The sequence below is a fragment of the Buteo buteo genome, chromosome Z, assembly GCF_964188355.1.
Source record: "Buteo buteo chromosome Z, bButBut1.hap1.1, whole genome shotgun sequence".
In the NCBI taxonomy this organism is placed as follows: domain Eukaryota; kingdom Metazoa; phylum Chordata; class Aves; order Accipitriformes; family Accipitridae; genus Buteo; species Buteo buteo.
In genome coordinates, this window is record NC_134204.1 from 49,754,270 (window position 1) to 49,776,953 (window position 22,684).

Genomic DNA, 22,684 nt, shown 5'->3' on the forward strand with positions numbered 1-22,684 from the left:
CATGTCTACAAGTAATTAAACCTCGGTTTAGTGGGAAGCATAGTAGATCAGCGTCTATTCATGAATAAGACTTTCATGGTCATGCACCTTCAGAAACTACTTTTCAACTCATTTAAAGCACAGAATAACATGAATATTTACAAGATCCAACACTCAGAAGCACTAAAGGCTTACAAGAAATGTTAGTCAACCTTGGCAATTACATCTTGCCTCCCCTGTCACTACTCTTTTCAAGTTACCTTTGCAGAGCAAAAACTGGGATATATAACCTCATCCCTGAGCATTCAGGGGAAATATTTTATTTTCTTCCGATCCACAAAATCCCTATTGCAAGAACTGTGGCTTGAGATTCCATTTTTCCTGGAGAAAACAAAAACTAAAACAAAACACGTGAGGAGTTCAGAGATAACATAAAATCTTGGAGCGTTTCTGTCATCGTTATTTCCACTGATTTAAATAAGAGGTCCACTTCGGAAAGTCATCCTTAGAATCAGAGTCAGGCACAACCATCTACTAATTTATCGAACACCTTTTGCAAACGAGGTGGGCACATGCAAGTATTAGAGCTAATGCTAGTAGCCCAGATAAAGAATTAATTTTGGCATGACTGAAAGAGACCCCCACTTACTTCACTGCAAGAAAACATCTAAGACAACATATTTTAACATCAAAATGTTTACTCAACGCGCACCTCCCAAGATGTCTGGGAGAGACCGTGCGAGCCTGCAGCAGAGTGAGAACAGTGCAGTCTCCAACTCCAGCCAAGTGGCCCTGGGCAGATTACAGATCCTCTCAAGAGGTCTCCAGCTCCTCCCCAGTAAGAGGCTGGGTGAAGCAGGTAATATACTGAAGCTCAGCTGCTCAGGAGGTGGGCCAGCAAGGGAAGCACCAGAGCATCCAGACCACCTCTCCTCCTTGCAGGACCTCTAAGTGGTATAACACTACACACTTATGGCAGGGCACAGCCGTATCCATGAGAGCAAGTTAACAAAAGATTATCAAATGTTTAATGTAATAGCTGTTTATATTGGGGGAGGAGAGGGGACTGAATCGTAACAACAGCAAAGAGAAGGCAATACAGCACATGAAACTAAATCTCCAGGCTCACCTGTACTTAGTCTCCACGAAAGTCTAGAAATCAGTCTTACAGTTTTCAAAGAAATCCACTTACATCAAACGCTTCATTCACTGTGGAAGGAGCTACCCCCCCAACCAGCTACAATAGCTTTTGTTTCTGAAAACAAACAAACAAACAAACAACAACAAAAAAACCAGATATAGACCTATTTTGGTAGGTATGAATGCAAGCAGCTTTTGTCAGCAGACTCTGTAGCAATCCCTGACCATCACAAAGGGTACACAGAGTAACTGCGGGGGGGGGGGGGGGGGGGGGGAGCCTGAATTACCTCCTTTCTAGGCCAAGAAATCTCAGACTTCATCTGTCAATCCAGCTTCACATTTACAAAGCTTTTTTTTTTTCCTTGTTGAACATACCTGCAGAAACCTACTCCCTTGCCACTCACTTGCTTTCAGTGGAAAAGAGCCACCTGCACCTCACCTCAGCTACCTGAAAGAATTAGGGGTGCCCATCCACAGCCTGCTCATCCCAGACAGCACACTGTACTTGTTCATGTCCCTGCACAGCAGGGAACATGGTACATGCAGTGTTTTGCCCCACTACGCGAGCTACTGGTTCTCTCTCTTACAATGCCCCTTTCTAACCCAGTTTGTAAATGATACTCCCACTCCGGCATGGCCTCCACATACGCCATCCGCACAGCTTCCTTTAGATGCACTTGCATAACTGCCTAAGCTCGCACTCCTTCTAATAAAAGAAGTCATTAAACAGTTCTCTAACAAAACCTCCGTATAGGTATCCAAAAAAGAGTATGAGATCAGTAGCTATTTCTGACCCTGATGGTCATAAAGAAGTCAAAAGCCTACCACTAATTACTGTAGGAATTCAATTAAAAAAAACCAAAACAAAACAAAAACACCAAGCTTTACTACTGCATTGATTTCCTGAGCCTACTGAAAATATTTGGGTGTCATAGACTTAAAGTTGATGTTTCACATTTTTCAGCTGAAGCATCTCCTTGCAGGAGGTACGTGATAATAAAGACAGCAGGTTAAGAAGAAGGCAGGAAAATGTCTCAGCATGAAACCAGAGAGCAGACATGAAAAGGCCCTTCAACCTGCGGATCCACCAGGTTCCCTCCCACACCAGGGCAGGAACCAGCTCCTGTTCCCCTCCCTGCTAATGGCAGTCACAGCACAGAAACGAGCCGCAACAGTGAAGTTACAAACACTGCGTTCACCCCCTCACTCCTTCTCCCTTGAACACCGATGCTGCGTGGCTTTGTAGACGGAGAAAACACCGCCAACAGCCCACACCTCCACGAAGCGGTGAAGACACCCCCTTATAATTAGCTGGAGGGCAAATGCGAACGGGCAGGAAACTCCTGTGTCACTTTTCCCACCCCCTGCAAGCTCTGCATCTCTGTGCAGACCTGACGTACCCTCTCCTGACGGCTGAGGAACAGAACGGCCGATAACAGCTCTTCAGCACATACGCAGCCGGCCCCCCAACAGCGAGCACCCAGTACAGCGCCCGGCCACCCGCCGAGCAAGGGACGGCGGTTCGCGGCGGACAGCAGCCTCCCCTCAAGGGCCCGGGCACACCAATGGCAACCTGCGCTGGCTACGCGGAGACGACCGGGCCGCTTCCCGCCCGGCAGAAAACGCCTGGCATCCGTATTCACACACACACACACACACCCCCCCCAGGAGGAACCCCCGGCCCCCGCCCGGCCCCGCCGCCGCGGCAGGTGCAGCCGGGACCGGCAGCGGGGGCCCGGGCGCTGCCCCGCCGCCCCGGGACGCACCTGGGGGAGACGCCGCCGCCGGCTAGCGGGCGGGCAGGGAGGGAGGGAGCCGCCGCCGGAGTCAGCGGGGCTTGCTGGGGGTGGGAGAAAAAGCACATTTATAAACCTGCCAGCCCTCGCTCATTCGCTGCGGGAGGCTCCTCCTCTCCGCCCCGCTCCGGCCGCGCCGCTGGCGGCGGCTGCCAGCGCCCGCGCCGGGTCCCACCTCGCCGCCGCCCGCGCCCCCTCCCGGAGCCGGCGGCGGGCTCGGCCCCGCCGGCGGGAGGCCCCGCTCCGCAGGTGCGCCGGCACCGCCCGCCCGGCCCCTCGCCGCCGTGCAGACCCGAGCCCCGCTGCTGCTGCCCCCCCCCCGCCCCCTGCCCGGAGAACCCGCCCAACGCCCCGGCAGCCCCCGCACCCACCTCGGCGGGAGTAGGCGCGGCGGGCACGGCCAGACGCTCGCCCCAGCGGCGACCGCCCCGCTTCTGCTTCTGCCTCTCCCTCCGCCGCCGCCTCCTCCTCCACAGCCGCCGCCGCCGCCGCCTCCTCCTCCCGCCCCCCGCCGCCCCCCTCCCTGCCCCGGCCCTGGGCGGCGCGCAGCCCGCCCCGCCGGGCGCTCCTACCTGCGGGGGGTCCGCCGGCGCTCCCCTCGCCCCGGCCCCTGCCCGCCTCGGCGCCTTCCCCGCGGTAGGCTGGGCCGGCGCAGCCCCCTCCTCCCCGCGCCGGCGGGGGCAGGGCGGCGGCGGGAGGAGGGGGAGGAGGAGGAGGAGGAGGAGGAGGAGTTGGTGCCCGTGTGTAACAAGTTTGGGTTGCCCCGCAGTATGGCGGCAAGGGGCGGGCGTCCGGGGCCGCGGTGCCCGCCCGGAGCGGGGCCGCAGCCGCGCGGCGCCCGGGGGGCGGACCCGGCCCTCGCTCGCCCGCGGGGGGCTGACCCCGCACCGCCGGGGCTCGGCCGGGATCGGGGGGGGGGGGGCTGCGCCACCCTCTTTTCAATAAACTCTTTCTCCTTCTCGCCCCCCCCTCCCTGCCCAGCGCATCCCCCATGGACGGCAGCATGCCAGCAGGCGCCGGCCGCAGAGGGCAAGAGTTTGATGATGCCCACTCGAGGACACCCCTGGTAAAAAGGTGCCAGCGCATCCGCTCCTCCCTTGTGATTTAGGGCTGCGTGGCTTGGAAAGGTTTTGAGGCATCTCTGCCGAAAGCAGATGCGATGCCCCCGCAATTTAATCGGGCCATGCAAGAGCTGCCTCGCCTCCTCGCACCTAGTGCTGCTCGTCACGTTCCCGTTCCCATTCCCGTTCCCATTCCCCTGGTCCTACTCCTGCCCCGTCTCGTCTCGGGCAGGATGGATCCACTCGCTGCAGACCGCAGCGCAAATCGCATCCATCCTTGGCACCGCGGGAATACAGATGATTTATACTGAAAGCAAACGTTACTGGAATTACTGTACCTTAAAGCATAGGCCCGCGTAGGTGACTGCTTAGTAATATTAAAGGAGGAGCAGCTTGGCACAAAAAAGGAAATAGGTCAGTGACGGCACAGATCTCAGCCAGGATGCTTCTGCTGAGTCACTGATGAGTTATTGATTACCGTCATGTCCATGCACGCCTGTGGTGACTCTTCTGATGAATGACATGAACCAACACATGGATGACGGGGGCTTTTTTATTGCTGTCGAACAGGTGATATTCAATGTCATTTGACTGCGACAGGTCGGTTAACAGACATTGTTTAAGCAAGGCTGAACAAAATATTATCAGATGTTGGCGTTTGCTTTACTGGCTGACCTTCTAATTCCAGCACTACACAATATGTATGTATTGTTACAATAACACAACAGTCAGTTTCTAGTCTCTATAATTCCCATTAGCTATAGCTGAGAAATACTGTCAAAATGAAATTATTGAGGAGATAGAGCCTCTTAAAGACATAGAGTCATGACGATAACCTCAGAAGAAGAAAGTTTACATGAAAGGCAAGACCTGGCCACCTTGATATTTCAGGGTATTTGAAACCGTAGGGTTTGAAGGAGGATATTAGCACACAGCCAGTGAACAGTTTGTTGTTGTGTGGAAAACACTGGGGAATCCAGTGAATTCCCCTCATTACATTTTCACGGTGGTGATTTAACTTAGGCCGGCTTAACGTTGGGCCACCAGCATCCATCACACCATTAACAACCAACAGGGTCACACACCACCAAAACATTAGATCGGAGGCAGGGCGAAGCAAGTAGTCACACCCAGCTCTGGGAGGCAACAGCAGCGGGGAGCAGGAGGAGCCCAGGACGCCAGGGAAGGGGGAGAATCACTGCCAACAATTTACCCGCGTCTGCCAGGAGCGTGAAGAAGGATCAAATGCTGAAGCCATGCCGGAAAATCCCTAGTGCGAATACAGTAGCAGGATAAAAAAATCCTTATCATATTTTATTTGGAGAATTGCTGGAGTTTATACCAGCAGAAGAATAAGCTGCAACTCTTCTGGGACTGGCTGCTGTTATTAATGTACCAGCAAAACCTTCCTAGAGTAGACAAGACTTTAAGCATCTCCTGAGGGATACAGCTGTGAAATGATATTCCAAGGGAAGAAACAAAGGTGCTTTTTCAATCTCTTTTGCATTGCACAAATTCTAGGCTAGGGCAGTTCTTAGCATACAGTTGGAAAACCACAGGGGTTTTGTCAGGTTTCCCCAGGGAGCTTACGGTCTGCACCAGCTTCCAAAACCCCCGAGTAGCAGAAAGGAACTGGAACAAAGGCTAACACCAAGACAAAAGTTCCATTACTTCTGCTGTCTCTTCCCAGGTTAGATTTTGCAACCTTTAAGAATTATATTGTTCATTTGTACAGCATAGTTTTCAATCTCTATGCCCAGTACAACCTGTGGAGTATCACGGACTGAAAGGTCAAAGGTAAAACAAGGAATTGATATTTGGATCTTGTCAAGCACCAGATTCTTAGTCACATTCAGGATCTTCTTTCAAGTAAAATGCGTCATCACCAACAGATATTTGTTGAGAAAAAGGAAATGCCCTAACAATAAGTGTTAGGAACATGTAGCAGGTAGCATAAATTGCACCACTGAAAATTCCTATCAGTTCCCATTGTAAGTAAGATCTTTGACAGGATTTAAAAACAAATGGCCTCCGAGACATGATGGACACAAATTTGGGAGGTTTTTCAAAGGTCTGTACCATTAGCGTGGATTGTATGTGAACTAGTGGTGTAGGGCTAAAAACACTGGTCCTTGCAGTAATTATAACTGAATTTGTTTTGCTAAAAAAGATTGTCATCTTTCAGATACTACATGCTGCAGCAATGAGATCATATAATGAACAGCTATTAATACATGTCCACAGCAACTCCATAATGGGTATTCCAAAGATAAGCATGAAACATACTTTTAAAAACCTCCATTATAAGCATAATAAAGTATAATCTTTGAAAGTACATATAATGCATGCTGTGAAGTAATAATATGTAAAGACTGCTTCAGTCATAATATACCTAGTTCAGAAATCATGTTGAGGGATGAATATACACATGGGTATTTAAAGCCTAGGCAAGCTGTATCAAATCTGTGCCAGGAAAAAAAAAAGGCAGCAATTAAGCAAGAAAAAGCTAAAGCTGTAACAACTGACTGTGCTCTTAAACCTGAACTCCTTAATTAAACTAAGGAAGAAATAAGCTGCAGGGTAGAAGATACCAGAGGAGAGTAGGGAATGAGAGGAAGACCAAAGCTGGCCTGGAAGCCAGGTCTGAGGCTGGGAGCAGATCAGTCCAAGAGTGAGTGAGTGAACAGGTGGTAGGTATTTAGTAAGTCGGTGAAAAGGGCAGTGAACGTGCCCGGAGGTTTGCAGACCAATATATAATGCAATGAATAGGTCAGTAGCAGAGTACGTGAGAGAATGAATGGATGAGAGGATAAAAGAATAAATAGTTGTGTTGAATGAATGTGACTATGTGAACAACTCTAACCAAAGTCAAAGTTTCAAGCTATACTGTTTTGTTGCTATATTGCTATGATGGCACGACTCTTTAGATCATTTGCCACTCATCTCAATCAGTGCTAGAGGAAAACAAACATGCGTTCCTGAAAAAAAAACCTTTTCAACTAACAATCTTGAGAAAACAGCATGATAAAAATACAGATTTTAAATGCACTTTACAGCCATGACAATAAAAACAGTTTTGGAAACCTTAATATAGAAAAATAAGCACACAAAAGGCATTTAAAAGCACTGTCCAGTAAATTAATGTTGATTAACATTATGAAACTACTAAAATTGACATAGAGCTAAAATTATTTGCAGAGTAGGAAAAACACCATTAACTCTTTATCCTAGCTAGCAACATGATACACAACAGCTCAAAGTGGTTTGTGCAAGATTATACAGTAAGTCAGCAGCAGAACTACAGACAGATAAAACCTTGCCCTTTTAGTTCTGTATCTTCCCCATCAGGCAGAGAAAATGCATTGCCTTCACTTTTGCAATTACAGAGGCAATGGAACTAAATTATAATAGTTAAGGGGCGTTATCTCCTAATCCTGTGGGGTTTTTTTTTTGGTCTGAACACTTCCTATATCATTACGGATAAACATGGCAATTATGTTGAGGATACACTCTAAGACTTTAAAACTGTCCCTGTATTTACCACGTGTCTGTATGTATAAGACAGAAGGAGAAGGAGCTAAATAGGTGCTGCACAGGCATCTGGATTTAGATTATGTAGTGCACAGAAGTGCATGGCTGGATGACATGGGAGAGGAGGGTCTGTTTTTCTTCTTTTGATGGTTCTAGTGGCCAAGAACCCCATAAAGGCCACAGAGAATATTTTCCTTTCTTTTCTTTTTACTTCCTAATCCAAATAACAGATTTACTGGAGCTACACTGTAGGTTAGTGTCCAACCAATGGACAAAAGAGTTATCTGTAGTCCAGTCTCCATTAAATCTCACTAAAAAACCTGATAAGAACTTTGCTAAAGGAATGAGGGATGGGGTGAATCTAGGGAAGGATGGCAAAAGTGGTAGGAATTCCCCTCATTCTGGTTCCGTGTAAGCATTCGTATTTTACAGTGAGAACTCACTAGTAAATTACATTACTGACTTGCTTTGCCCCTATACAAAATAGCAACAACTCAAACAAATATTTTGTGTTAATAGTTTTCACTTATCAGTGTCCAAATTTGGAGCCTATAATTCTTATTCAAACAGCAAGGTGATGTGTATGGGTACAAAATGAAGAATCTAACCACTCAAGTGGTCTTTTCATAGCAAGCTTGCATGGAAAGACATAGGATCAACAGTCATAGGATGACGAATAATAAAAGACATTTTATCCACTCTACATAGTGGAAGAAGTGCATGGGCTAGTGGAGGAGGCACAACATGTTTATTAATGAGAAAAATAATAAAAAAGGTGTCAGCAGTGCCTGCCTCAAGGGACAAGGTCAATGAGGCAACATTAATAATGTAGTACATGAAGAATAATGAAGAAACTAAAACTCAATATATTGTTTTTCATCTCCTTTGAAAATGCAATTACATTTACAAAAAGATCAAAGTTAATGAAAATTTTTAAATGGAGTCATCACCAATCACAGGAATTATTTCTGATTACATGTTTTTCACGCAAGTCAATATCAAACAACTGATGTGGGGCCAGTATGAAACCAGAAAGGTAACAAAGCCGTTCTGTTGTTAACACAGGAAAAGCAAATATAGGGTTTGACAGTAATGGATTGAGACATTTGTAAACTTTATACTAAGCTTGCAGTCTTCCTATATGAACCCTACATTTTTATTGCCTGCACTATTACAATACCCTATGACTTCTTCATATTTTCCACAACTGTGTTTATAGACTAGAAATTTCATATCACACTTCACAAATACAAATTAAGAAATGGAATTATAAGGGATTTATCTGGTGACAAACTTGATTGTAAGAGTTAATGGCCACAGATCCGTCTCCTTTATGTAGTGAGTGAAGAGTTTGCCTTTTTATCATTCAGCATAGCATCTTAATCCAATTTCTTTCCACACATGCCGCTTTACTCAGAGAGGGTCACAAGGCTGGTGAGATTCTTTGACTTGTACCAATGCTTGTAACTTCAGCTGAATTACCCAGCTAAAACCTGTAGACTCCAAGTCCAGGCCTTAATAAGAAAAGATTAACTTTGAAAAATGTATCTCGTACTTGCCGCCGTTTTTGTACTGGGCATCTGCCTCAACTAATGCACAAGCCAATTAATTCCTGTCAACACTCAGACAACCACGAACCTGCAAAATGAGATGTCAGCAATGGAAATACACCATGAATAAAAGGTGAAGCAGACTCCTCTTCTCTCCTTGCGTGCCCTCTTCTTTTTTTTTCAGTGTTTTTTTGTGCTGGCATCCCTTGTCCTTCTCACTCCAAAAGAATGCAAAAACCTGATGTAACTTGCTGCTTGAACTAAGTTGCCCTAATAACAACCCCCTTGCTGAAGCTAAACCAGGTCATGATTTCCCAGTGTGATGTTACAGGGACATTTCTTTCCTGCCCTACAGTAAGGTTTTCCTTTCCACCGGTTGGTCCTATTGGGTTTCTGTTAATTTTGTATAGAGAACAAAAGCAAAGGATCCAATTGCTTCACTATTATACATTAAATAAAAGGACACACAGTACAGGAAAGGATGGGATTTTCTAAGCTGATATGAGCAATTTGTAACTAACAAAACCCCCTTGGGAACACAGCTCTCTGTTGCAAAGAATAACAAAAAGGCAAATAAAAGATAGGGTGGAAGGGACCAAGGATAGTCTTTGACAAGAGACTTACAAAGATACAAAAGATCACTTTAGGCATGCAGAAATTGGGAACATTTTATAGCTTTTCTATGCCTTGCATAACAATCTAAGTGAGTAGAAGTGCACAATACCAAAATTCACATCTGTAACTTTCTGTCTCCCCAGAAATACAACAAATGCAAAGACTTATGGTTACTGCATTTAATGTGCACTGAGCGGTCTGGCTATCTGCAAAATATATCTTTTAGCTGTGTAAAACATTGCCCCACATAGAAGTTCTTTATTCATGTTTCTGCAGAACTGTGGGATCATACAGAGAAGTTAAAAAAAAAAAATCACAGAAGAAGAGGAAGCAAAAGTTTTATTGTAGAGCAAGTTGGGAATTTTTTTTTATATAATCCAGGAAATTCTCTATTGGTTAACATCAAAACCATTTACAAGGAAACAGTTTCAGTTATTGTGATTAAATATTTATTTTGTGCTTAAAATTATCAAGACATCCTTAGCCAAAAGCTTTTATCCTGAAGGATTTCTTATTTTGAAACGTTTTATTTTTGTTAATTAACACTATAAAAAAATCCTCAATTACAAATGAAGTAATTTGATTAACCATTTGTCTGGGAACAATTTCTATAGTGATCTTTTGGTTTTGAGTTGGTAACACTTTAAAATCAAGGGAACTTTTCTAGGGCAAGAAAGGAGGTGTCCAAAATTCGTAGGAGTCTTCTGCGTAATACAACATGATAGATAGCAGATAACAAAAGCCTCTTGGTCACTGACATTTACGTCTCGTGATTTCATGACAGTGTGACACAACTACATGGCAAATTACATTAGAGATGCAGAGTATGGTCACTTAGCACATTGCCATCCATCAGCTGGACCATGGTAACTAATATACCTGTGCTGAGGCTGGCAAAACTGTTAAGTAAAATCTGTTAGCTCTGATTTTGGTTCAACATTTTCCACCCCCTTTATATGACATTAAAGTGGTCTGTTACCCAGACAGCTAGTTCTCTCTTCCCTCTGCAGCTTTCTCCTGAAACCTCTCGCGTGCCGGCACTAACACCTGGGAGGTTGTATGGCAGCTCAGATCAGGGAACTGATCTGGCTAAAAACCTCCTTGGCTGAAAAAGTGGGTTTCCAGATGGACCAGTCCCTTACTCGGCATGCTGTAGAGCTGCCGCAATCTTGTTGCTGGCATGAAGGAGGATGCAGGAAGGAGCATGGGAGAGCTGTACTGCACCTTTGCGCTTATTTGCTGGACAAAAGCGGAACTGCTGCCTTAAATATCGTTGCTGAGGCACCCTGACTTTTAAATTCAATCATCAGGTGCTCTTAGCTATAGCCACCTCAGGACTAACCCAGAAGGGGGGGTGACATAATATTTACTCTTTCTTTTTATTTGACTAATGTTTTATTCTAGGATAACAGAGATAAGAAATAGGCTAAGAAAAATGTCAACAAAGGAATCATGAAGGACATTATCACCTGATAATCACTGTTGTTTGTTTTGGCTTTAGGAATGAAAATAGGCAGAGAAAGAAAAGTCTAGTAGGGAGCAAGCATCTTTACCAAGAAATAGCCAAGAAAAAAAAGAAAAAAAGAGGTGGAGAAATAAAGATCACCAAAGAACGTTAGAAAAATATAATGACTCAGCTGGGCCTGTTATTTATATGTTTCTCACATATAAAATACATTTTTGCACTGAGATAAAGAGAAAGATAAGGAATATCTGTAATTAGGAGCAATAAAGAAAATTCACTCCCAGACTTCCTGGGGTTTTGAAGTTGCTTTCAAGGCCTGTTGTTTCTGGTTATTATATCTGTCTTCAATGTTAGGGCAGGCCTGGAGTCTCCACCTTCTGGGATTTTTTGTGTGATATGCCTAGGGGCAGGCATTTTAAAGCAATGCTTTTTAGAGTCACCAGTAGTCTGCTTGCATTGTGTATTCAGTCTATGTCTACTGTGTACACTCCTTTATTGGAAAAAAGTACATGACTCTACAACAAAGGATAAGAAAATGGTATTTATTGCTTTCCATGCCCACTTCTCCTATGACCTTGCAGCTGAACAAATAGCTTAAAGACAGTCTGAATGGATTTTAGGAATCGGTATCATATCGGTCCCTTCCAGTCACTGTCACACTTCATACAGATGCTCCTGCCTTCTTTCCACATGAAATCTCATTGTTTTGAGGCAAGACGCATGCAGAGCTGGGCTGTCCAGCTGGTGCTCCCTTACCTGGTCCAGAGCCCAACCTCATTTGTTTGTCTGCAAGTTAGTCACTTGGAAATCATTTTACGTGTAACAGCCAAGGAAGTCTGGTAGTATGAAATTACTAGATAGTATGGAATGATGAAAAAGCCAACAGCGTCAAGAGAGCTGCTCATGATTCTCTGTGTGAAGCAAAGAAAAAAATAAGCCAAGCCCAAATCCAAATGGTTTAAGTTGCCTGCTGTTTTTTCAAGAACAACAGATACTTTCACAAATGTTGTGATAGATCTTCCAAAGACTAAACATAGATCCAGAAAGCAGGCTTGGATTGCCTGTTTGTGCAGTAAACTACCATTGGTAGGAGGTCAGGAAAAGAGTCACAGTGATAGAGTAGACCAGGATGAGGAGCTACATTACCTCCAACCTCAATGCAATGGACTGGTGGCTTAATATGCACTTGTACCATGTATCATTAAAGCTTCATGCAATCTAATTATTTAACAGATTAAAAAAATGGGATAACCAACTGCTGTTCCAAGGGATTTTAAGCCTATCAGTACCGTGTCCTGGTTGGGGGAGGGGGGGGGGCATTATTGTCTTGTGGCCTTATTAAGTCTTGCCCAATTATTTTGTTTTCAGTGAAATGGAGAAGGCAAATAGTAGTGGTATTATACGAGGCCCTTTTCTGGGCTTTGTAATGGCATTTGCTGATGTCTTCAGAAGGGAAAGACCATCCTCTTCAGGGTCTTCATGCATTAGCCTGGCCAACAATTTCTGTAGGATGCTGTCATCTGCTCCCAGCTCTCTGAGCATAAACTGAATTTGATCAGGGGGTGGTGAAAGACAACCTGGCCCTGCTGTGCTGAGCCTTGCGGGTGCGAAGGAGACCCCTCCTGCCCCCGGCGTCGTCACCCCTCTCCCCTTTTCCCAGGGTTTCAGGGCATCACAGCCCCTCTCCCCTTTTCCCAGGACATCAGCAGCATGCTGCCAGCTTGGCTTTGCACCAGAGCAAGCTGAGCAAAATCCTGACCTGATACTGAGGGAAAAAAGTCTCAGGGCAGATTGCTTCATCTCTGGCAAAAATGACAGATGTGGAGGACACCTCTTCCTCCTGGGTGACCCCTCCCTTCTCAGCAGGATTTGTGAAAATCCCTGCAAGGACAGCCTTCTTCACCGAGGTTTCGCATGGAAGGAAATGTCACAGGACAATGCCATTATTTAAAAGGTTCACATTTTTTTTTCCTCAATTTTGCCAATTCCTCCTCTGTCCTTTTCTGGGCTTTACTGACAATTATTGGCCAGTTGCCAGCTGCTTTGTGACAAACAGGTGCAGCTGGGACTTCAGCAGGGATTGATCTTCTAATGGCTAGCTAGAAATCTGCTTAGGGAAAAAGACAAATAGCAATTTAAAAACATTTATTAAAATCCTGAGAAATCAGAATAGGGTTTTTATCCACATAATTAACACTCTTTTTGATGTTTCAGACCAAGGAAATTAAATTAAGAAATCACACAAAAAGTTTTTCCTGTGTTCTGCAGTCAGTCCTGGTGAGTGACTTACTGTAAGTAGTGCATGAAGACTTAAAGGTAGTTTTGGAGTGCTGATTAATGATAATTTGACTCTGACTGAGCTCAGGTATATTCCTTGATTTAAAAAAAAGTAAATACATTACTGTCACCAATGTATGGAGTAGTAGATTGACTGGAGAGCCAAATCAGCCTGTCCACACCTCCTGTCCCCTGACAACCCTTGTGTAATGTATGGGCCTCCATACTTCCACCTTCCTCCTGTCCTCAGACATCCATTTGACCTTTATGGGGCCAAATTTCTCAAATGACCAAGTGCAATACAGATACCCAGTCAATAGGAATGTTTGTTGTGCTTGTTTCATAATCTGAATGGAGGTAGGACATGCTCTCAGACTCACAAAACACCTAAATGTATCCACCAACCAGAACTAATTCACAGTATTAATTAATGAGAAGGAAAAGCTAGAGAAGGGGAAAACCAACATGATTTCTCACCCTTTATTGTATATCGCTCCTCCCTGTTCTAAGAACAGCTCAAAAGGAGTTGCAGGAACAGTGATTTGCATTGCTTGGTCTTGTTTATACATGTTGTTAAACCACTCTCCATGCTGGTTTAGTTACACCCAGTACTGACACCCATTATAAATGCAGGATTTTATGAGGCAGTTTAGGAAGCGCAGAGCCTTATGTACTAGGGCTTGTGCCATAGATAACAGACCAGCACATATCACAGTGAGCTGCTCATTTCCCTCTTTCTGTTCGCAGATTTTAAGGATTAAAGATGGTTGATCATTCAGTCTCACCGTTTGTATCACAGAGGTCAGCGAATTTCAGCCAGGGTTTCCTGCAGCTAGTGCAAATGATAAGCAGCATGATTCTTTCCTGGAGCACAGTACAGGTAATCTTATTTGAAGACAGAGTAAGGATGGCAGGATGCAACTCTCGCCTCCAAATACTGTGTTTTATGGTGTGGGAAGCTTGTCTGGCTGGTATTCAAAGTGCATGTAATTGTTTCTCACAGTACTGCTTTGAAGGAGAGGCTGTCAAGTTTTCATGATTATCTGTCCAGCACAATTCACAGACATGAAAGTCACATATAAATGTATACAGACAGATATACATACCCACTGTGCAAGATCGTTATTCATCTTACTCTCTTACTTTCAAAGCGCCAGAAAGGACAAGAAATACTGTACTGGTGTATATAGCCTCATAAACAAAAAAGGATTGCATACAGTAAAATAATGCACCACAGAGCTCAAGGGAATGATGGTTTGATTGTTGTTTTTCCCCCTACCCTGCCATGGAGCCTGTACGTCTGAAAACCAAACACATGTGGGAATTAAACAGATTTCCTATATGCATGGTAATTCTGCAAGAGCTCGTCTAATGGCAGTGCTGCCTTAAGTGCTAACCAGCATATTTTCAAGATCTCAGTAGCATGTCATCTGTTTAAACTGCGGGGTGATCAGCTAATGACCAACTGGTCACTTTTTTATGGCACTTGAGAAAATTGTAGCAACCTCACAGCATTTCATTCACATCCCTCCACTGCAGAACCGCAATACTGCAAGCCAATGTGCTCTGTTGCTGAAGGCACCAATAAGCTTAGGCAGCTTAGCCCAAAGTAATGAAATTACATGTCGCACTTCAGTTCATCATGGTCAGGGCCCTCAGCCTCCATTTGGAGAATAATTTTCCTGAAAGCAACTGTTCTCAAAGATTGGTAATACCAGCTCTTACCTCCTGCTAGTCCTTGTAAAAATAAACCCCCTTATTTTCCTTTTTCATTAAATAAAGTATCTCACAAAGCCAAAATGCCAATGCTTTAATGGTATTAGAAAGAACAATAAGTTTGGCTCCAACCTCACCGACAGAAATACCAATCAGACTTGAGACTGCAGAATAATAAGGAAGGAGCACTGATAACTCTTTAGGCATGAAGCAATCATAGGTACCCGGTCTCTTGCTGAATCCAGACGCAAACGCATCTTCCCTAATGGAAATACTATCACACTCGCTAGCTGTTTTATTGCTAGCCACACTGTCTGTCTCCTGGCACACAAAATACAGTGAGCTCCTCCTGAAGGAGAAACCTCCCTGAACATTCATGTGTATAAGGCTACCAAGTGTCTGGTGACAATCCAAGATTGAGGCAGTTCTGCTCCTGGGTCTCTCCCCTGAAATCAGCTGTTCACTCCCAGTTTCTCCCACGCACCATGCTCTCTTCCAGGTGCGGTGTCTGTTTTTTTACAGGTTTTCCATTTTTTTGGAGCTGGGGCATTTTTTCAGGCAGCTTGCAGCAAGGCTGCTGGAGTGGTCTCCCCACCAGCAGCAAGCAGTGGGCAGGCAAGGGGAACAGGAACACCTTCGGGCAATATTGCCACCAAGTGCTCTAGATCATGAAATGAAAACGACAGCCCAAGTAATTATACTTTTGTCAGCACTTCCCTTGATTTCATGGATTAGTACAAGGAAGACAGGCCATACTAGAAAGATCAAGGGCTGTGATGACTAAGGAGTTAATTAGGGAGGTCTGAAGCTCTTAGTACCTTCCTGGCTCTTGCCAGACCTACTGCTGCTGTAGGGATGTGAGCAGGGCCATATAGAGAAGACCAGAAGGTGAAGCTGGGTGTGAAATCAGTGCCCTGCTGATGTTGTGGCATTCAGGGCCCAGGAAAGCTGCTCCCTGAGGAGCTTCTTGGGAAGTCAAAGTCTGCTCCTGTGAGACTATGTTCCTCTGACAGCCCTCCTGCTTCACCCTGCCGACTCAGCCATCCTGTTTATGCATTCCCGGGTGCCTTCATCCTGCTCTGCAAGGGCTTGGGTGGCTTCTTATCAAACTAATTTCCCATCTTTCAGAAGTTGTTATTCATTAGTAATGCAGAAAAGTTTCCCATGCGCTACAGCCTTGTAAATGGAATTGGCGCTGACAGCAGTAAATGCCTTATAATGTTTCCTTCCCAGGAAGCTGGTGTGTCCCCCCACTGCCAGCTTTCAGAAACATTCTAATTCCTCAAGTGAAATGTTATAGTAGGAAGATGCAGACTGAGTGCAGAAATCAATGCCTGCTGATAACTACACTGCTCCTTTGGGAACTTGTTGGTATGAACCAGCACAATGATAAGTTGGGGGAAATCATGTGTGATCAGGTTTTGCAGAAAGCAGTTACGTTATGATATTACTTACTATTTATGCAGCACCATAAAATGGTACAAATTACTTGTCCCCACACAAAGTATTTTGGTGTAATTTAATTGTCCTCAGCATGCATATGTGTACGATTACTGCTTGAACCAGAATTAACATTACAGAAATCTCTGTTTATTGCTAGTCTGTTGTGGTCCAGTCTAAAACACTTGCTCTCCTAGTTTATTTATAAACATTCATGATCCTTTTTGCTCAAAAGGGATGAAATTCTTACTTAAAGTAAGCGTTCTGCATTACTCCATCTTCATTTGCTTTATACAACGTCAGGCTTCCATCCCACATGTGCACTGCAAACAGAGCAACTCCAGCCTGACTCCTCAGTCCCCACAGGGTTAACTACGCAAATTGCTAGTAAAAGGTAAGCAGCCAAAAAGTGCTTTAACCCTTCCAGAGGAGGTCTGCAACTGCGTTCCTTATGAATGAATATGATTATTCATTAATAAATAATTGTATTTTGAATTTGTTACATGCTTGATGAGTCTAGTTTCAGTTACAGAGGAGGAAAATGGTTTTTACATGAAGCTTAGACTGTTAAAGAAGGAGGCACTGCAGCACGCAGAAAATGCTTCTCTTGGCTTTGCCATTTTAATGAAGGAAGGATGTGGCAGAAAGTAGCTTTTCCTAGCATTTAAAAAGTATAACATTTTGGTTTGGGGGTTTTTCTTTTTGGAACAAGGGTTCAACACAGAAACTTTGAATTTCCAGAGATGCTCTGTCAGCCTGGTGAAGTGCCCTGTTATTTGTGAACCACGTTTCCTTTTTAGCCAAAACGAGAAAGAAACATCTCCAAGACAGATGTGCACTACGTGGCGCTGCTGTTGGTCTGGCTGCCATGCAGAGGTATATGTAGTCTGCGTAGAAGGGTAGGACGATTTCCTTTTTCCCTCCAAGAACTTAATCTCTGCAAGGGATCAAGCTGCAGCGACAAAGGAGATTTACGGCACTTCCAGCTTGTGGATTGCCCAGAAGGCCCCTCAGAATGGCTTTTGTGAGCTTCAGCATTGTCTGAAGGTTGGCGCGTCTGCTGTTTTCCCCCCCAAATATCTTTTGTTACATTTAGCCATTGTCTGGATTTCGGTGCTTCGGGTTCTGGTCTTGGCCACTTTCCAAAAAGGCAGCGTGGAAACACAAATGTGTTACCTGCCAGCAGCGGGGATTATCACCTGCCCGGCTCTGGTGACACCTCCCGCTGCTCGCTGCTGGAATAATCAGGTAGAACTGAAAGTCCGAATTTTAATGAAGCTCTTAGACTAGACAACAATGCCATGAGGGATCCGATGGCCAAAAATGGTCCGCGGCTATGGCTTGTGTAAGCATCAGATCTTAACTTTCAGCTATAAAAAAGAATAGTAGGAGAGGAGAGGCTGTTAACAGTGACATCCCCCCCCCCCCCCCGGAGGCCATTGGCACGTATCTGGAACTGTGTGTTACCCGCCTGCTTGCATGTGAAAAGGCAGCTCGCCCTGGCACTTCAGGTTAATGGTTACGTCTACTCCGCACCAAATTCCTTCCTTTGAAACCAGGCACCAATTCACCCCAATTTTTCCGTACGGCGGCCCCCCCTCCCGGAGCACGTCGCCGTGGAGGAGGGGGATATCCCCTTGCCCGCACGCCGCCGGCAAGTGGGGGAAAGCCGCCCCCCTCTTTTCCCTGCAGCCCGCTCCCCCGCTGCTCCCGGCCCGCCGTGCCCCCCACCGCCCCCGCCGGCCGCCGGTGGCCGGAGCCCGCGGGGGTGCGGCGGGGCGGGGGGGTGTCGGTCGGGGTGAGCGACAGCAGAGCCGGGGCGAGGGGGCGGCGGGGGGGGTCGTTTCTATATTCGAGCCGTGCCTGCCTCTAATTTATTTTTACATAGCAGCCCGCTGCCGGGCTGTGTTGTGCAGCCAGAGAGACCGCACCGACACAGCCTTGGCAGAAGCGTGGACTTTGCTCATTCTCTTTTCGGAAGCGTTGCTTGAAAAGCCCTTCCTAACTATGTAGGCGTCATATCGGGGAGGAGGGGTGGGGAAGCTTTGCGTTAGGAAACTCATTGACTCGGTATCAACTGAAGGTTTTACCTAAAATTAAAACGTAAAATATGACCTAACAGATAATCGGATGTGAATCCACAAGTATAACCGAGGGTAGTTAAGCGTAAGAAGATGTTAGCAGGTCGTGGTGATGTCCAGAGCCTCAAGTTAACCACCCCTAGCTAACATGTGTGTTCTTCTAATTGGAGGAGCCATTATAAAAGCAAGGCTGTCAACACGTGGAAAAGAAGGCAAAGATAGGCTGCATGCCTAACCACTTAATACTCCTTAAAAAATTTCAGAAACAGGTATTTTTTTTCTCAAACTAAGCCTGTCGCAGTGCTGAGTCACATGTTAGCTGGTGTGTTAGCTGAAAGCTTTTCGATCTCAGAGGTTCCTTTTGTTTCCCAGCTGGCCTTTGAGTGCCGCAGAGCAGAGCCATGAAAACATATCAAGAGCAAAGTGGGGTTTCAATTGCTGAGCCCAACCAGCAATAGAACTAAACGTATACAAAACCTGGGAAAATCCAGGGAGATTTCCTAAACTGAATTGCACAAACCAAACACCCTACGGCTGAGGAAGCCGTACTGATGAGTTACGAATCCACAAGTATCACGGCAAAGATTCTGTACTAACTGCTGCTAATGAGTGCAAACATGAGTACAACCACTGGGAAATACTCTCGGTGTTTAAAAACAAACAGAAAACCAGAGTGAAACAGAAAAACTCTCGTCTTCCTTCGCAGGACCTGTCTGGACAGGCTGCCAAATCCCTGCCTGCAGCAGCTCCCCACCGAGTGGCAGAGGGGAGGGAGCCTGATCCTGGCCCCTCTCCTCCATCCCCCTCCGAGGTGGGAGCCCAGAGACCTGGCCTGTCTTCACCGATGCCACCTCTGGCACTGCCTGAGATGTAGGTGGGTGCTGGAGGAGGGATCGAGGGGGTGCTTTTCCTTTCCCTGGTATCTGCTGTCTGGGTGACTTAGCACACCCACCTTTTTCAGTCCCTCCTGGATGTTAGCCCTGATGCCTTCGAAGGGATATTCTTCATTCCTGCCTCCAAATGCTCTTTTTTTACCATCCATGTTATTACCATTACCCACTGGGTCAGCTGAAAAAGTCCCACATTCTGAGTGCTTTCTTACACTGAGGAAATACCGCTTTCCCAACAGTTCACTTGCTGTCCTCACACCTGCCTGGAGATTGCTCTCCAGGATGATGCCAATTGTCCTTTCTCCTCAAAATAGTCCTGCAGATGCTTGCGCAGTCCCTACAAGGGCATTGTGAGTTTTTTGGTTTTTTTTTTTCCCCACATCCCCCATGATATGGCAATAAGTTTAAGGAACAGTATTTTTGTTTCCTTCTACATCTGCCATAATGACTCATATAGTCCCTGTGTCTATAGATGGTGCATTTTTCATCCCCTAAGTAGGACATGCCTGACAACCCTTCTTCTGACAACAGACCACTGTGCTAAGCAGCAATCTGTCATCTGCTGCTTTGGGCAGCCATCCTGAAGAAGTGCTCTTGCACATGCTGAGAGCAAGGCTGGTGGTGTGCAACTGTTGGGCTGTATCCTACGCAGGTTCTGTTGCCTGTGCAGAGCCCGGCTGCATGTGCACTGTTCTGGTCTGTCTGGGATGTGCTGGCCTTGCTGGGGAGATGCAGCTAGTCAGGTGTGGTGCTGGAGTTACTGCTCTCAGACTTGCCAGCTTCGGTGGGTTTGTCAGGGAGATGCAATTAGTAAGGACAGGAAACGAGGCACACAAGCCAAGGGATGTGCCAAACTGCTCAGGAAGTCTGCAGCAGGCTCTGGAAGAGAACCTCACCCCTGAACACTGCACTAATGGCTTAAGCCTTGGAGCAAATAAAAATCAGGTGTGACCTCACCTGAAAATGTGTGTGGTAGAAAGAACTCATTTCTGTCCATCCTTCTGACTACATTACCTCTTGCATGACTGTGGCCCAATACCTGTGCTCTGTGTTACCTTCTGAGAATGCTACAGCTACCCAGTTACATGAAGGGACACCTATGGACATGCCTGTCTTTATGCACTATTAGGTCTCTGCAGGGCCCAAACTCTCTCTCTCTCTCTCAAATTTTGCACAATTTTGGTAGATTGAAAAATGTATGTTTGAAGAGATCTAATTACAAAAGGAAATAATTTGAATATATGGTGTGTGTTAAATTAAATCCTCTCCCTTAATTTTATAAATTTATAGATCTACTGCACCTAATTTTCAAGTTTGTCTGTTTTGCTCTATTTTTTTCTTTACTATGTGACAATTTAACTGAGAACAAAATGTACCTCAGGCTGCCTACCCTTATTAAAAATCAGTAGATTCTTCACCCACACTTTTCTCCCGTGCTTATCTGCAGAACAGATGCAGAACTATTTGCTTAAATCAAGGTTTGTGATTCACCGGCACATCAAAAGAGCAGCCCCTATCATGTCACTTTTATTATTGCACCTTGTCTCCATGATCTCCACTGCATCCATGCTGCAAAAGGAGTTCCCTTTATCACCTCCTCCCTTCCTTTCCTTCTGCTCTTGGTGGAGTCTGAGTTAGCAATCAGAATAATAAGGACTTACCTCCAAGGGAATGTGAATGCAAGCCAAGTTCCTTTGGTATGCAGGGAAATCAGTTTAGTATTGTTTACTCATCCCCTGTGGATTCACCAGATGGCATCAGACAGCGTAATTTGGAGTCCATGCTCGAAAGAGAGGCAAGGCTTGAGCTGCAGGAATTGATAATGTGAATTTACCAGGAACAGGTCTGATCTTTTTCTGAGGATATGGCACATCTTTCATCTTTGTCATAAAACGTGCGAGGAACCAAAACATATTGTAGCACACCTGGACCCCTAACACATTAACCAAACCATTTTTAACACAGTGATCTATGCATGATTTTGGCTAGTCTCCTAATAACTGCTTCTCCTGGAGAGGATGCTGTCCCTGCTTTGGGGTGAAGGTCCTGAGCAGGTCAGCAGAGAGGAGGCGATGGGAAATGAGGCATTGCAGCTGTTTCCTTCTAGGCTAGCTCTGCTTGAATTCAGTAAATAGAGGATTTAGGTTTCTGTTCTTTAAATATCCCAAGCATAAATTATTCACTCAAAATACATTTGTCAAAGAACAGAAGCACTAGGAAAACAGAAGTGGAAAGCCTTAGCAGAGCCTGAACCAGCTACAGCTTTACTGACCCAGCACAAAGCACTCAGTATAGCCTTATGGCCCTGCCCCGAGGGACGAAGGAGATGATCTAATCGTTCTTTTCCATCTCGTTGCTGCAATTCTATGATTTGAATTGTTTTCAGGCCAGATCCTAAACCGACGTAAGCTTTCCTGTACTGAATACTGCTGCATTGATTTATAGCTACTGAGTGTCTGGCCTTTGAGGACTGTTTTAACCTTTAGAATATTGATTTCTCTTTTTACTTTCCCTGATGCTGGAAGCAAGCCCCTTGGTTAGGTCCCTGGCTGTGCAATATGCAAAAGTGCGGTGGTGCCCCGATTTGTAAAAATGAGTGACCAAAGAGGTGAAAAGTTCAGCAGCCTTCACTGCAGTGCTGCATAATCACTGTAAAAGGGGCCACGGCCTCAGAAAATCACTTGGCAGCAATTTTTACCGGGTGGGACCTGTCCTGCTGTGGATGAGGGACCAGAACTGGAAGGAGGGGGCAAGCACAGGGATCCTGGAGGAGCGGGTAAGGGTGCCCAGAGCGGGTTCAGGGCATCGATGGTGGGGAGGACGTGCAGACGTTTTTGCTCAGTGCCCGCTCGGGGCAGCCCTCCCTCGCAGGTCTCAGTGCCCCTGACCCTTCCTTCCCAAAACCATTGCACACTGCATCCACTCCCTCCTCCTGCCCTTCTCCCTGCTGTCGTCCCCATTTCAGGGCAGGGCTTCATTCAGCTCAGCCCCAGATAAGCCGTCAAGACCCCCGGGGTGGGAAAGGGCCGTGGAAAACAGAAACGCTGGCTGAACAGACAGCTGCTGGCCGACGACAGTCTATGAAGATAAGAGGAGCATGAAGAAGGGGAGCATAAAAATAGTTTGCAAAGCACCAGCGGTGG

At 45.7% G+C, this 22,684-nt stretch overlaps 1 protein-coding gene across 3 annotated transcripts in view; it reads right to left on the reverse strand.

Annotated features, from left to right (window-relative positions):
- SEMA4D (semaphorin 4D) overlaps positions 1 to 3,522 on the reverse strand; it is a 99,306-nt gene extending 95,784 nt beyond the window's left edge. Inside the window, exon 1 of one of the 3 annotated variants that reach the window (XM_075019939.1) lies at positions 3,488 to 3,522. The gene's annotated coding sequence lies outside the window, so the exon portion shown is untranslated. Of the gene's footprint in view, positions 1 to 2,885; positions 2,958 to 3,286; positions 3,347 to 3,487 lie in introns of those variants that run through there. The other 2 variants (XM_075019938.1, XM_075019937.1) reach the window with 2 other exon arrangements.
- Positions 3,523 to 22,684: the final 19,162 nt, after the last annotated feature.